Source organism: Diabrotica undecimpunctata, unplaced genomic scaffold, assembly GCF_040954645.1.
Source record: "Diabrotica undecimpunctata isolate CICGRU unplaced genomic scaffold, icDiaUnde3 ctg00000568.1, whole genome shotgun sequence".
Taxonomy (NCBI): Eukaryota; Metazoa; Arthropoda; class Insecta; order Coleoptera; family Chrysomelidae; genus Diabrotica; species Diabrotica undecimpunctata.
Genome location: NW_027311885.1, coordinates 205,475 through 221,108, shown reverse-complemented (window position 1 = coordinate 221,108; position 15,634 = coordinate 205,475). Strand labels below are relative to the sequence as shown.

Below are 15,634 nucleotides of genomic sequence, written 5' to 3'. Positions count from 1 at the left end.
CAATAAAGTTAAAAATAAGTTTATTGACGTTTCAATTTCCACTTCGGAAATCGTTCTCAAAATACAAATTTTGTTTTTGTTACTTAGTGAAAAAAATTCTTCTAATAATTTAATTTTATCTGACTCAATCATATTGACAATTCAGACCCATATTATACATTTTAGAGTAGAAGACTTTTAAAATGATATTGCCAATATTGGTAAGTTGCGTTCCTGGGACGACTTTAATATAAGATAGTTCATTCGATTACATGAAATCAACTTTAAATATTTTTTTTGCGCCAATTGATTTATACTGCCTGCATATGTTCTTTTTGCTGTCTTTCCTTTTAATATTTTGTTAATATTTGCACATCAAGTAAAAATATGAAAAGAACATAAAAATTCAGCAAACAATTGCAACATATTGGGATTCGTACAATTAAAGACATAACAAAATTCCAATTGAGTTGTTAATTGATATACTAAATTAAATTTAATATCTTTAATTGTACAAATCTGAGGTATTATTACCATTAAAATCTGTATTGATTTAATGACTAACTGATTATATGAAGAGTTTGGATATAACAATGCATTGCAGCAATATGCTCTTGCATCAATAAATCTAGATTCTGCTATATGTACTCAGATCTTCTTTTTTTCCAACTAGGTCTGCCCTGCATATTTTACATCTTTTGATTTTTTTTAATAATTTTTTTGCTACATATCCAGATATATATGTTAATTTACCTTTTTCAATGTCATTTAAATTTGGAAAATTGTTTATTTGATTTAGAATTATTATATTTTTAGCATCACTAACTGGTTCATGAGTTTTTGTTAAAAAAGCTTTTAAATTTGACAATGAACTTGAATGCTGAAGTTGAATGTGATGCTTCATAATGATTTATTATCAATGATTTAAAAGAATTTACAAAAGAATAGCAAGATGGATTGATATTCCTAATACCATGAGACCTAATGGATCCAAAGAAGTTCTCTAGAGGATCTTGACTTAAATTTCTTATTGCTAAAAATTTAAATCTATCTTTATTCAATTTGTTCCACAAATATTTTAGAGCTTTGATAGTGTGAATCCAGTTCTTTACAGAAGGAGGTTGACGATTACTATTTATAAATTTAAATGTTTCAAATACTTTTATTGCTTCTGTCCAAAAATGTTCATGTTCCGATCTATTAGTAACGGCTACTCTTAGTCCTTTTCCCCCTTCCGGTAACACTTTTGCTCCATTCACACTGTCAAAAACTTTGTCCATAAATAAAATAAACTCTGCAGTGTGAAGAGCTTCCTTTTGCATATCAGAACCTAAAATAGACAAGTACAAAATTAACACGTTTTTACAGAGTATAACAAGAATGAATGTTTTATTAATGTTTATAAAAAGAATGTTGCAAACACCATTTATTAACCAGTGGTCTTATAATAAAAAAATAATTCTAATGCACTAACCTATAGTGTTCTAAAAATATTTTCTTTTTAATACAATATTGAAAATGCATAAAATGTGCAAAACAAAAAAAAAAAGAAAATTGATATTTTCAAAAACAATTGTTAAATACGATTATTGTTTGCTTCCTGAAAAATTTTAAAATTGACGCTTACACAGGGAGCTATTCAAATAATCTTTTAAAAATAATTCAGACCATATGTTACTGGAAATGTAACATTTAAGGATATATTTTATTGTAAATTATCTTTTAATACCTAATTTTTTCGTTAAGTGACTTGCTTTTACTAGTAGTATATACTTACTAACATCTTCATTGCTGCAGCAACTCTTCCACTGAATATTTGTGCTGCGAATGAAACTTTCATTTTTTTTTAAATTTTTTACATGCGCTTCAGTGAGTTTATTGCACATTTTGTAATCATTATCATGATTCTCCATTGTATATAATTTTGTGATATGATCCCAACTGGCTATTTGGTGACCATATATCTATGAGAAAGAAACTCATGGATATGAGTTCACTAATATTCTGAAGGGATACCTATACCAGTAATGTTTACTTGTTTTGGTCCAGTCGTGAAATCCAATAAAATATACTGCTACAACTCCCAAAGGAACCTAAAATTTCAAAAACTGTTATTTCGAGGTAGTGACTCAACTTATTGACTACTCCGGACTTGTAAAATATGTGAAATAGTTAACTTTAAGTTATTTAAATTTTTAATTTATTTATTATTAATCTAAAATAGTTATTTAACCAATCAAAACCAAAGCAATTTATTCAGTCTACACAGAATATAGCAAAACAAGTTGATTTAAGGTATAGACATAAAAAAAAATTTTGAAGTACAAAAACTAAATGTTAAAATGAAAATCTAAAAGCACAACTAGTGAAAACCATAACAACTCAAGATCAAAACCAAAAGTTAAAGGAGATATATTTTTTTTTAAGCCAGAAGTGGAACAGACGCCACACGTTGGGTCTAGCCAATTGAAACCTCTATACTTCGGGAGTATTGGATTTTAGGAAGCGTATAGCTTACAAATTTCAGAAGCACTGGAAGAGAGGTGATGCAAAATACTAAAGATATGGCTAAGCTCAGAGGAACAAATTTAAATAGCCAAAGAGACACTAAATCTCAAGTGAGGATTCGGGCTAGCTTCAATGCACTGAATCGTGGCTGAAATTTAGTAAAATAATCAACAACTACTAAAGCATATTGGGAACCTTTATAAGACCTAGGGTACGGACCAATGAGATCTAAAGGTAGAAGTTGAAATGGAAAATCAATCTGTAGATAACTACCCATTAAACCTGGTTGAGGAAGATTTGTTGGTTTGCATGTAGCACAGATTTTGCATTTAGCAATATAGCTACGTACAGTTTGACGCATCTTAGGCCAGTAATAAAGTTCAGATATTCGACGCAAAGTTTTGTAAAAACCAAAATGAGCTGCCGCAGGATGGTCATGGAAGGTGGCCAAAACCTCTGCTCTATTAGGAGTTGGAACGACTATCTTCCAATCCGACATTCCAGTAAGGGCATCCATGGAACTTAAGACATGTTTATACAAAACACCATGTTCAACTTTAAAATCAGGAAATTTACCTGGTACATTCTGTACATCATACAACATTTTCCGATACCAGTCATCTGGTTGTAAGGAAGATAAGTCTAACAAATTAATATCATAAGTTCTAGAGAGTGCATCAGCGACTACTACACCTGAAGCTTTACGATGAACAATTTTATAATCGTATTGTGCCAATTTTAAAATCCACCTAGCCAAACGAGGAGATGGGTTCTTCATACTTTGTAACCACACCAAACTACTGTGGTCAGTTATGACCGTAAACGAACGACCTTCAAGAAAACATCTAAAATGTTCAATACCTGTAATTATAGCTAACAACTCCTTTTCAGTTGTAGTATAATTTTTCTGGACTTTATTTAATTTCCTGCTGGTGTAGGCTATAGGGTGTTCTTCTCCATCAACAATTTGATAGAGTACCCCACCAGATGCTGTGTTTGAACAATCAGTCATCAAATAGAAAGGCTTAGAGAAATCCGGTGCTACCATAACTGGGGAATTTGTGAGAGCCTCCTTGATTTTAATGAAAGCTTCATTAGCTTCAGGAGTCCACACAATATTTTGTCCCTTTTTCCTATTTTGAAGTAGATCAGTGATAGGGGACAACAAGGTAGAATAAGACTTGACAAATTTTTTGTAATAAACCACCATTCCTAACAATCGACGGACTTGAGTGGTATTTTTAGGCACTGGAAAATCACGAATAGCCGATACCTTATCAGGATCAGTATGGAGACCATGTGAATCTACAACATATCCCAAAAACTTAATAGACTCACGACAAAAGCTACTTTTATCTAAGTTAATAGTCAAATTTGCATCTTTTAAACGCTGAAACAACTGCTGCAATACAGAGATATGAGTTTCAAAATCAGGAGTAATAACAGGAATATCATCAAGATAATACTGACAAAAAGGATCTCAAGCAGGACCAATTACCAAATCCATTAACCGACACATAGTCTGCGGAGCAGACACAAGACCAAAAGGCATTGTAGTGAACTGATACAATCCTTTTCCATTGACTGCAAAAGCAGTGAGCTTCTTACTCCCTTCGCTCAGTAGAATCTGTAAAAATGCTTTCTTCAACTCAATAGATGAAATGAATTTAGCGTTTTGTAACTTACTCAGGATGATATCTATACGAGGTATAGGATACGCATCTCTGTTCATGGTTATACTGTTAAGTTTACGTCCGTCAAAACAGACACGAAAAGTCCAGTCTTTCTTTTTTGTCAACCACAAAAGGCTACAAAAAGAAGAAGTACTGGGCTCAATAATACCTAACTTTAGCATTTCATCTACCTCCTTTACTAGGCTTTCATGCCAGGCTTGAGGCAAGGGATATTGATATTGCCTGAAGGGCTTGGACGAACCCACATCAATGTGATGTTCGATGAGATGAGTTTTACCCAACTTATTTTTCGAAGAGATAGAAGAGAATGATTTGATAACATTATTTAACTGCTCTACTTCACGAGCATTCAGTCTACTCATATCTTTAACTGCATTGACACAAGAGATATTAAACGAAGAGACAGATATCATTGTACGAGACGCACAAAAAAAAGTAAAGTTCGTGTAACCTTCTGGCTAAGGTCTAGTGTTAGGGTTTTCAGGTCGCGCAAGCGCCCCTAACATGACCTAACGACTACTTTCGTAGCCAGGACCGACGGCTTTACGTGCCCTCCGAAGCACGGTGGCAGCTCAGTTAAATTAGAAATTTTTAAATTTTTGTCGGTGCCGGGATTCGAACCCAGGCCCTCCAGCTTGTTAAGCCAGTAACATAGCCACTGAGCTACGGCTGCCACTAACGAGACGCACAATAAAGCCTCGATGGTTAGCGGACTGTATACTTAATTAATTGAAATAAGACTCACGAAACTTACTGTAGTTACACCTTTATTTAATTTAGACTATTCACCATTCACTTATGATAATTAGATGGCTATAAGCCAGAGCTAATACAATATTTACTAGTTCAATAATAATAATAATTAGATGGCAACAAGCCAGAGCTAATGTATGTTTTTACTTTTTATAAAACTACAACTAAGAAAAATGGCGTTATGCGTAATGAATGCACTGGCGCAGAATGTCACTTGTCACTTTTTGGTGGTGGCAGGGAGAAACACTGTCACTTCCGACCGAACACACCCGAACCTACAAAGCGTCCCAATAATTTTGCATAGGTGTTGGATATTGTTTCCAACATGCTGGGGGCCAGAGCATTTCATGTGAAATCTTACAAATATAGCTACTATCTAAAATACTAGTTATACTACTTCTTACACTAAATTAATTTTATTTACATTATTTACAATTATTCATAGAATGGCAATACTGCCACCTTTGTGACTGATATTACATAGGTCCCATTTTTGGTTTTAACTTCAACAACACTAACCATTTTATCCTTTCCAGGGATAACCTTGGTGATACGTGCAAGTGCCCATTTAAATGATGGAATATTGTCTTCTTTTAGTAAGACTAACATATCTTCCTTTAAATTAGGTAGTTTATTTTTCCATTTTGGCCTATTTTGCAACTGTGTTAAATAGTCTTGATGCCACTTTTTCCAAAAGTGCTGTTGCATTTGAGTACAGAGATTCCAAAATTTTATACGATTTTTTGGAACTTCGGTAATATCAGGTTCTGGAAAGCTGGTTATGGGGGCTCCTATAAGAAAATGTCCTGGTGTTAAATATTCCAGATTTGTTGGATCTTGTGACATAGCCATAAGTGGTCTTGAATTCAAGATACCTTCCACTTGTACAATTAATGTATTAAATTGCTCATATGTGAGCTCATTTGTGCCCATGACTCTTTTTATGTGGTATTTGGCACTTTTTACTCCAGCCTCCCACAAACCACCAAAAACTGGGGAGTAACTGGGAATAAAACTAAATTTAATTTTTTCATTTAAACCGACATTTTCTATTTTTACTGATTGATTATAAAAGTTATTAATTTGATTGTTAGCACCCTTGAACGTGGATCCATTATCACAATATACGTTCAAAGGCTTCCCACGGCGAGAAATGAAGCGCTTAAATGCTGCTAAAAAAGTTTCAGTAGTAAGGTCTGATAATAGTTCCATGTGGATAGCTTTTACAGAAAAGCACACAAAAAGAGCTATATAGGCTTTTGTGCTTATTGATTTTCTTATTCTCGATTGCTTGACGAGAAAAGGGCCACAAAAGTCTATTCCCACATTTTGAAATACTCTAGCAGCACAAACTCTTGTTTCTGGTAGAGATCCCATTAATTGTTCAGAACATTTTGCTTTAAATTTGAAGCATATTACACACTTTTTAGTAATTTTTTTTACTTCTCGGTTTCCATTTATTAACCAATAATTTAAATTTAATGAACTTAGCACTTGCCTGGGACCAGCATGAAGTAATTTCAAATGTTCATGCCTTATTATGAGATCTGTAACATGATTAGCCTTTGGCAAAATTATTGGATGCTTTTGAGTATATAAGATGTTAGAATTATGTAATCTACCACCTACTCTTAAAAGCCCATCACCATCAACAAAAGGAGACAGCGTACTTAATGGTGATTTTAAAACTATATTTGATATAAGATCTTTAATTTCCTGAGAAAAATGATAATATTGTTGACACTTTATAATTACCTTTAAAGAATTATCTAACTCTAGCAAATTTAAATTACCAGAAAATTTTTCTGTGCCTTTCAATTTACTTAGAGAATTATTTTTAAATCATAGAATGTATGCTGTAATTCTTTGCAGTTTAGTTATATTGGAGTATTTTTTAAAGAATGTATTTTCCTTTGTTTGTATAACATGTACACTAACTTTTTGTTCAGGCATTGGATAAGGAAATTGAACAGGTAGCTCATTATGAGCAAAATTTTTGTCCAACAGCATTTTTGGACCAGTAAACCATCAGGGATGCAACTCAATATCATTAGGCTCCAAGCCTCTAGAAAGGCAGTCTGCTGGGTTTTCTTTGCTATTAATATAAAGCCATTTAAAGTTTGTGGACATGTTTTGAATTTTTAAAACACGATTAGCTACAAAGGAGTTAATTTGACAGGTTCGGTTTTTAACCAAGCCAATACTATATTTGAGTCACAATAAAGAAAAATCTTTTTAATATTTGCTTTTAACAAATTATGAATTTTAAAAGTTAAATTAGTTAACAACAAGGCACCATTTAGCTCTAGTTTAGGTATAGTTAACTTTTTATTTATTGGAACGATTCTAGACTTTGAGCAAATTAAATTAACATTAACTGTGTCATGACAAATAGTTCGAGCATAAAGTGCTGCTCCACAGTACCCTACAAGTTCAATACTTTCAGCATCAGTAAAGGCTAAATTTCTTGGAATTTTTAAAACTGGCATATTTATTAGACCAGTAATAAAATTTTTCCAAATTTCCTGCAAATCATTAGGCAGTACCTCATCCCATTTAATTTTACGAAGCCAAATTGTCTGCATTATAACTTTTGCTTTGACTAACACTGGACCTGCTAATCCTAAAGGATCATAAAATTTTGATATAAAGCTTAATACCTGTCTTTTTGTTAGACAGTCATTGATATTAATTTTTGGCGATGACAGTTTAAAATTATCAGTAATGGTATCATATGATAAACCTAATGTTTTTACAACAAAGTTGATTTTATTTATGTCAATTTCATCAAAATGTTGATTTTCTTTGGGGATATCACTTATTATTCTTGGATCGTTTGAACACCACTTGTGCAAGGAAAATGACCTTAGTTGCAAAAGATAAATTAGTTCATTTTTGAGTTTCTTTGCTTCTTCTATAGTATCACTTCCTGCTAGGATGTCATCTACATAGGTATTATTTATTAATGCTTTAGCTGCCAAAGGAAAATTTTGTCCTTCTGTATTGGCTAGTTCGACTAAACATCTAGTAGCTAGAAACGATGAGCTTCGTAACCCATATGTTATTGTTTGCAACTGGATACACTTTAGCTCACTATGTGGTTCTCTCCATAATATATTTAAATATCTTCTGTCTTCAGGGTGAATAAGTATCATTCTAAACATTTGTTTAATATCAGTAGATATAATATATTTATAAATTCTAAATAGGATTAATATATCAAATAGTTCATTTTGTACAACAGCACCATTATATAGAAAATCATTTAAGCACTTTTTGCTCTTAGATTTAATACTACCGTCAAAAACTATTCTTAATTTTGTAGTCTTCTTATCCTCTCTTATTACTGGATGGTGAGCCATAAAATAAACCTCGCCATTATTTAAAATTTTTGGATCATAATGAACAATTTTAGCATGACCAAGTTGAATATATTCATCTATGAATTTTTTATAATCAAAGTATAGAGTTGGGTTTAGAACAAACCTTTTCTCTAAGTTTTCAAATCTCTTAAGAGCTACAGCAAAAGAGTTACCTAAATTAATATTTTCTTGTTTTAGAGGCAGATTAACTTGATATTTGTTTTCGATTATTTTTATTGAATTTTGAAAACTAGCCTCACAAGCTTCCTGATCACTTGTAAATTCTAAGAATACTTCAGGAACCTTTTCCATTTCCCAAAATTGAGAGATGGCAGTGTCTAAATCACTATAAGTTGTATGCATGCATACAATATTTAAATTTGAGAACTGGTTGGTTGATACAGATCCACTAACAATAAAACCTAAAAGAGTATTTTGAAGTATTAGTTCTTGGCAGTTTATTTTTTCTGCGAGAAAATATTTTAAACACAACATCAGCTCCTAGTAGTAGACTGATTTCACCGCTTTGATTAAAAGTGTCATCAGACAATTGAACAAATTCTGGTATTTTAGATGTATTAAAACTAAACCTGGGTAGATTCCCTGTTATTATATCCACTACAGAACATTTTATATTTGTACTGAAGTCATATATACATGATTCTATATTCAAATCAACTGCCTTTTGGATTCTTGTGCTATTTTGTGAAATCCCTACAATATCTAAATAATTATTGTATGTCTTTAGGTTTAACCTTTTTACTAAACTATTTGTTACCAAAGAAACCTGTGAGCCTGTATCGACCAAACCTCTGACAATCAAGTTGTGACCTGATGCTGTTCTAACCTTTACCTTTACAGTAGGTAAGATTGTATTTGCTCGATTTTTATAAATCGAATTAAAATTTACTACAGCATCGTATTGCGATGAAGTGCTTGCATCTTGATTAGATTGAGCAATATTAGAACTTACTGCCACTTTTTCTAAGTGCAGTAATGAATTGTGTCCTTTGTGACAGGTTTGGCATTTTAAATTTAACCTACATTTATCAGTATGGCTGTTTAAACATAGTTTGTTTCTATCAACAAAGGAAATTCTTTCATTGACTGAAAGGACTTTAAATTTTTTGCAACTATAAAGTTTATGTCCATTGATGGAACAGTATTGACATTTAACATTACTTTGTGATTTGGTTACTAAGTGTGTAAGTTGTTTATTTTCCTTCAACTTTGTTTCAGATGTACTATTAGTGGCTTCAAGAGCCATTGCCCTATTTTCGAGATATTTTAGAAATCCATTTAATGATGGTAAACTTGAACTATCTCTATCAATTTGATATGACCTATTCGTAAACTGATCTATTTTTCTAGACAGTATACAGACTAAAAGCATATCCCAGCTATCTACTGGTTGATTAAGATTTTTTAAGGCACCAATTTGTTGTTTGACCTTACTTATAAATTCTCGTAATGAACTAGCAGTTCCTTTTTGCATGGCAGGTATATCAAGAACTTGGTAAATATGTGAATTAATAATCATAGTTTCATTATTGTATCTGTTATTTAAAATTTGTAAAGCTTCATTGTATGAATCATTCACTAATGGCAGATTATTTATTAAGCTGAGGGCTTCATGTGTTAAATAATTTTTTAGATAAAATAATTTTTCTACGCTTTTTAAATTTATATTTTTGTCTATAACTGCTGTAAATATATCTATAAATGATTTATATTTAGTTAAATCTTTCCCATCAAATGTGGGAATTTCAATTGAAGGTAATTTAGTGGTACTGGTTGCATGATGCTGTGGCATATTATGAACTAAAGGCACTGTGATTTTATTGTTTTTCATGGATGTAACTCCTTGGATGGTTGCCAATAGATCTACATATTCAGCTTCTATGTCATCAATATCATCATCAAAATTTTCATCTAAATGAGCAATTTCTGTATTTAAATCAGTTATAGTTTTAAATGATTCACATAACATGTCTTTTCTAATAGAAAATAGATCATCCTTTTTTGAACTTTCTGGATCATCTTTATGTTCACTAATAAATCTTTTTACCCGACTTATAGTGCTTACCGCTTGCCTTTTCCTTGTTATCAGTTTTTCCAAATCCTTTTTAGACATATTTAAAGGCTTTGTTAAGTTAAGTGACAAAGTATTTTTAATATAAAAATGTATCTATGAGATTCTGAAACACTGATAAAAAAAAGAAAAACGGTCGTTAAAGTAAACAATTACCTTTAAAATATTAATTAAACATAACACACAAGACAATACATACAAAAATAGGACCAAATACCTATACTTATATTTTTAAAAACAGAAATCAAAGTAAATATTTGTTACTTAATAGGGTTATGTCCAATAAATTGTTAATTTTTGACGTAATGAAACGGTGAATGTCAACGCGAACACAGAGCACAGAAATCCAAGTTGGTGTCTCGGCGTTCCTTGGCTCGATGATTGTCATAAAGGGAAGAGAGCAGTCTTACTTACGGTTTCGTTCCGTGTTCTATTTATTGACATTAGAGCTGGCAGCCTGGCATGGCAGCAAACTTCAGCTTGGACGCTAAATTTGGCGGGCTCCTTTTTTAATGTTTCAGGAAATATGAGAATTTACCTTCAGTTTCGGGCTCCCAAAATTCTGGATTCCACATCTGTGTCGATGGACCATAATTTATGTACGAGACGCACAATAAAGCCTCGATGGTTAGCGGACTGTATACTTAATTAATTGAAATAAGACTCACGAAACTTACTGTAGTTACACCTTTATTTAATTTAGACTATTCACCATTCACTTATGATAATTAGATGGCTATAAGCCAGAGCTAATACAATATTTACTAGTTCAATAATAATAATAATTAGATGGCAACAAGCCAGAGCTAATGTATGTTTTTACTTTTTATAAAACTACAACTAAAAAAAATGGCGTTATGCATAATGAATGCACTGGCGCAGAATGTCACTTGTCACTTTTTGGTGGTGGCAGCACCGAACAACCCGAAGGTGCACTCGACTCGGCGGGAATTGTTCGCGCATCTGGTTTGCGCATTGTCAGCGGCCATGTTTTAGTTTTCAGTCACGTCGTTGACACGATTATTTTGTGTTTGTTGTTGTCAGATCTAGAGGTGGTTGATCCAAGTATTTTTGTGGATCAGGTCAAACTGATACGCGTAAACAAAAATACCTGCTAAAAAATACTGGTTTGGAAATCAGTTTGTTATCATTCGTTTATTATACATCTAAGCATAATGATAACATTATTTGTATTTTGTTAGATTTCTTTATAGTTATTAAAATGACTGTTTTACTTCAAATACTTAAATTACTGTTATTCAGAGATTGCATAAAAAGTTCATAAAAAATGGCGATAGTCTTGCCTACTTCACACCAATTGCCGTCTGTTGATATTTCTCTAAAGCTTTGTAAACATTAAGAAATGCACGAGAATAATTAAGGACGTACCTGTTACTGAGTCTGTGTCTTTATTTGTCGGCATGTTATTAATTTTTGCTCGGGCGCCAGTTTGAGATGGGTAGCTCTTTCGGGGCGACAGACTCAGTAAAACACAGGTTTGAAGTAAAAATAAATCTATTAATTTAGTATATCTACAATAAATAAAAATAAAAGGAATTCTACGTTGTATACTTATACAATGAATGAAACTAAAACGAATTCTACTGGATCCCGTGATGAACGAAGTCCTCGGCGAACGTTTATAAAAGAAAAGAAATTAATTAGTACTACTAATAAGAAACGAAATGGGGGAAATCGATCGCGCGCAGATTTATACTCGCTTTCGCTTCAATTCAGCGAAAGCTCCGAATATGCTCGCAAAACAAAATATTTAGCTGTGCAGACCCATGGCAATGTTCAATACACAATTCCGACGGGTTCCGCTTGGCTAACGACAGAATATGATCCTCAATACGGAAATCTCTCTGTCCCGGTTGGTTCTGTGCAGATCCGCGGTAATGCTCAATACGCAACACCGATGGGTTCCGCTTGGTTAGGGACAGAGTACGATCCTCAATAAGGAACTCTCTCTGTCCAGAATGGCTCGCAGGTTCACTACACCGGCGAGTCAGGGAGCCTAGAGCGCTAGCTACAAGACTGTCTAATTCCGCTATTCACACGCCTTAAATAGCCGTTTGAATCCCACTACGCCGTCACGTTGTAGAAGTGGATGCGCAAATATTGACACTCCCACGGTTCGAACTGTTAAACGATCAGAGCATCGTTACACAATTAGTCGCCACTTACGACAGGCAGGGCCTACTTGCCTCGGCCGTATTCTTATCTCTGCAAGCCGAACGGACACACACACACTCACACACACACGCACGCACACACGCACACACACGCACACACACACACACACAAATACACTCTTCACCTCTCGACTCCTACCCATTAGTCCCAACTTACGACAGGCAGGGCCTTCTTGCCTCGGCCGTATTCTTATCTCTGCAAGCCGAACGGACACACACACACTCACACACACACGCACGCACACACGCACACACACGCACACACACACATACACTCTTCACCTCTCGACTCCTACCTATTAGTCGCCTCTTACGATAGGCAGGGCCTTCTTGCCTCGGTGGTGCTCTTATCTCTGCAAGCCGAACTAACACACACACATACTCACACACGCACACACACGCACACACGCATACACACATACACCCTTCACCTCTCGACTCCTACTTATTAGTCGCCCCTTACAAGAGGCAGGGCCTTCGTGCCTCGGCCGTATTCTTATCTCTGCAAGCCAAACAGACACACACACATACACTCTTCACCTCTCGACTCCTACCCATTAGTCGCCTCTTAACGACAGGCAGTGCCTTCTTGCCACGGCCGTGTTCTCATCTCTGCTAACCGACTGGACACACACACTCACACACACAAATACACACACACTCACACACGCACACACACGCACACACGCACACTCACACACAAACACTCTTCACCTCTCGACTCCTACCCATTAGTCGCCTCTTACGACAGGCAGGGCCTTCTTGCCACGGCCGTGTTCTTTTCTCTGCGAGCCAACTGGACACACACACACTCACACACACAAATACACACACACACTCACACACGCACACACACGCACACTCACACACACATACACTCACACACACACAAACACGCATACACGCACACACACATACATTCTTCACCTCTCTAATCCTACCTATTAGTCGCCTCTCACGACAGGCAGGGCCTTCTTGCCTCGGCCGTCTTCTTATCTCTGCAAGCCAAACAGACACACACACATACACACACACTTACACACGCACACACACGCACACGCACACGCACACACTCTCCACCTCTCGACTCCTATCCATTAGTCGCCTCTTAAGACAGGCAGGGCCTTCTTGCCACGGACGTATACCTATCTCTGCGAGCCGTACGGACACACACACACACACTTGCACACACACACACACATACACTCTTCACCTCTCGACTCCTACCCATTAGTCGCTCCTCACAGCAAGCATGGCCTTCTTGCCACGGACGTATTCTTATCTCTGCGAGCCGAAGGGATACACACACACATACACACACATACACACACACATACTCACACACACACGCACACACACACATACACTCTTCACCTGTTGACTCCTACCTATTAGTCGCCTCTTACGATAGGCAGGGCCTTCTTGCCTCGGTCGTGCTCTTATCTCTGCGAGCCGACTGGACACACACACTCACACACACAAATACACACACACTCACACACGCACACACACGCACACACGCACACTCACACACACATACACTCTTCACCTCTCGACTCCTACCCATTAGTCGCCTCTTACGACAGGCAGGGCCTTCTTGCCACGGCCGTGTTCTTATCTCTGCGAGCCAACTGAACACACACACACTCACACACACAAATACACACACACACACTCACACACGCACACACACGCACACTCACACACACATACACTCTTCACCTCTCGACTCCTACCCATTAGTCGCCTCTTACGACAAGCAGGGCCTTCTTGCCACGGCCGTGTTCTTATCTCTGCGAGCCGACCGGACACACACACACACACTCACACACGCACACACACGCACACACGCACTTACACACATACACTCTTCACCTCTCGACTCATACGCATTAGTCGCCGCTTACGACAGGCAGGGCCTTCTTGTCACCACCGTGTTCTTATCACTGCGAGCTGACCGGACACACACACTCACACACGCACACACACACGCACACACGCACACACACACATACACTCTTCACCTCTCGACTCCTACCAATTAGTCGCCAAATACGACAGGCAGGGCCTTCTTGCCTCGGCCGTATTCTTATCTCTGCAAGCCGAACGGACACATACACACTCTAATACACAAGCACGCACACACGCAGACACACGCACACACACAAAAACACTTTTCACCTCTCGACTCCTACCCATTAGTTGCCTCTTACGACAGGCATGGCCTTCTTGCCTCGGCCGTATTCTAATCTCTGCGAGCCAAATGGACACACACATACATACACACACACACCCACACACGCACACACACACACACACATACACTATTCACCTTTCGACTACTACATATTAGTCGCCCCTTACAAGAGAGAGGGCCTTCTTGCCTCGGCCGTATTCTTATCTCTGCAAGCCAAACAGACACACACACATACACACACACTTACACACACACTTACACATGCACACACACGCACACACGCACACACACACATACACTCTTCACCTCTCGACTCCTACCAATTAGTCGCCACTTACGACAGGCAGGGCCTTCTTGCCTCGGCCGTATTCCTACCTCTGCAAGCCAAACAGACACACACACATACACTCTTCACCTCTCGACTCCTACCCATTAGTCGCCTCTTAACGACAGGCAGGGCCTTCTTGCCACGGACGTATACCTATCTCTGCGAGCCGTACGGACACACACACACACACTTGCACACACACACACACACATACACTCTTCACCTCTCGACTCCTACCCATTAGTCGCTCCTCACAGCAAGCATGGCCTTCTTGCCACGGACGTATTCTTATCTCTGCGAGCCGAAGGGATACACACACACATACACACACACATACACACACACATACTCACACACACACGCACACACACGCACACACACACATACACTCTTCACCTCTTGACTCCTACCTATTAGTCGCCTCTTACGATAGGCAGGGCCTTCTTGCCTCGGTCGTGCTCTTATCTCTGCAAGCCAAACGGACACACACACATACACACACACTCTCACACGCACACACACGCAC

General features: G+C 36.7%; 1 long non-coding RNA gene across 1 annotated transcript; it reads right to left on the bottom strand.

Moving 5' to 3' along the window:
• Nucleotides 1–3: 3 nt before the first annotated feature.
• Nucleotides 4–11,267, bottom strand: LOC140453007 (uncharacterized). Its single transcript, XR_011952283.1, has 3 exons — nt 10,545–11,267; nt 1,757–2,072; nt 4–1,309 (listed from the first exon to the last, which is right to left on the bottom strand). It is a non-coding gene; the product is annotated as an uncharacterized lncRNA (long non-coding RNA).
• Between the last annotated feature and the right edge of the window lie 4,367 nt (nt 11,268–15,634).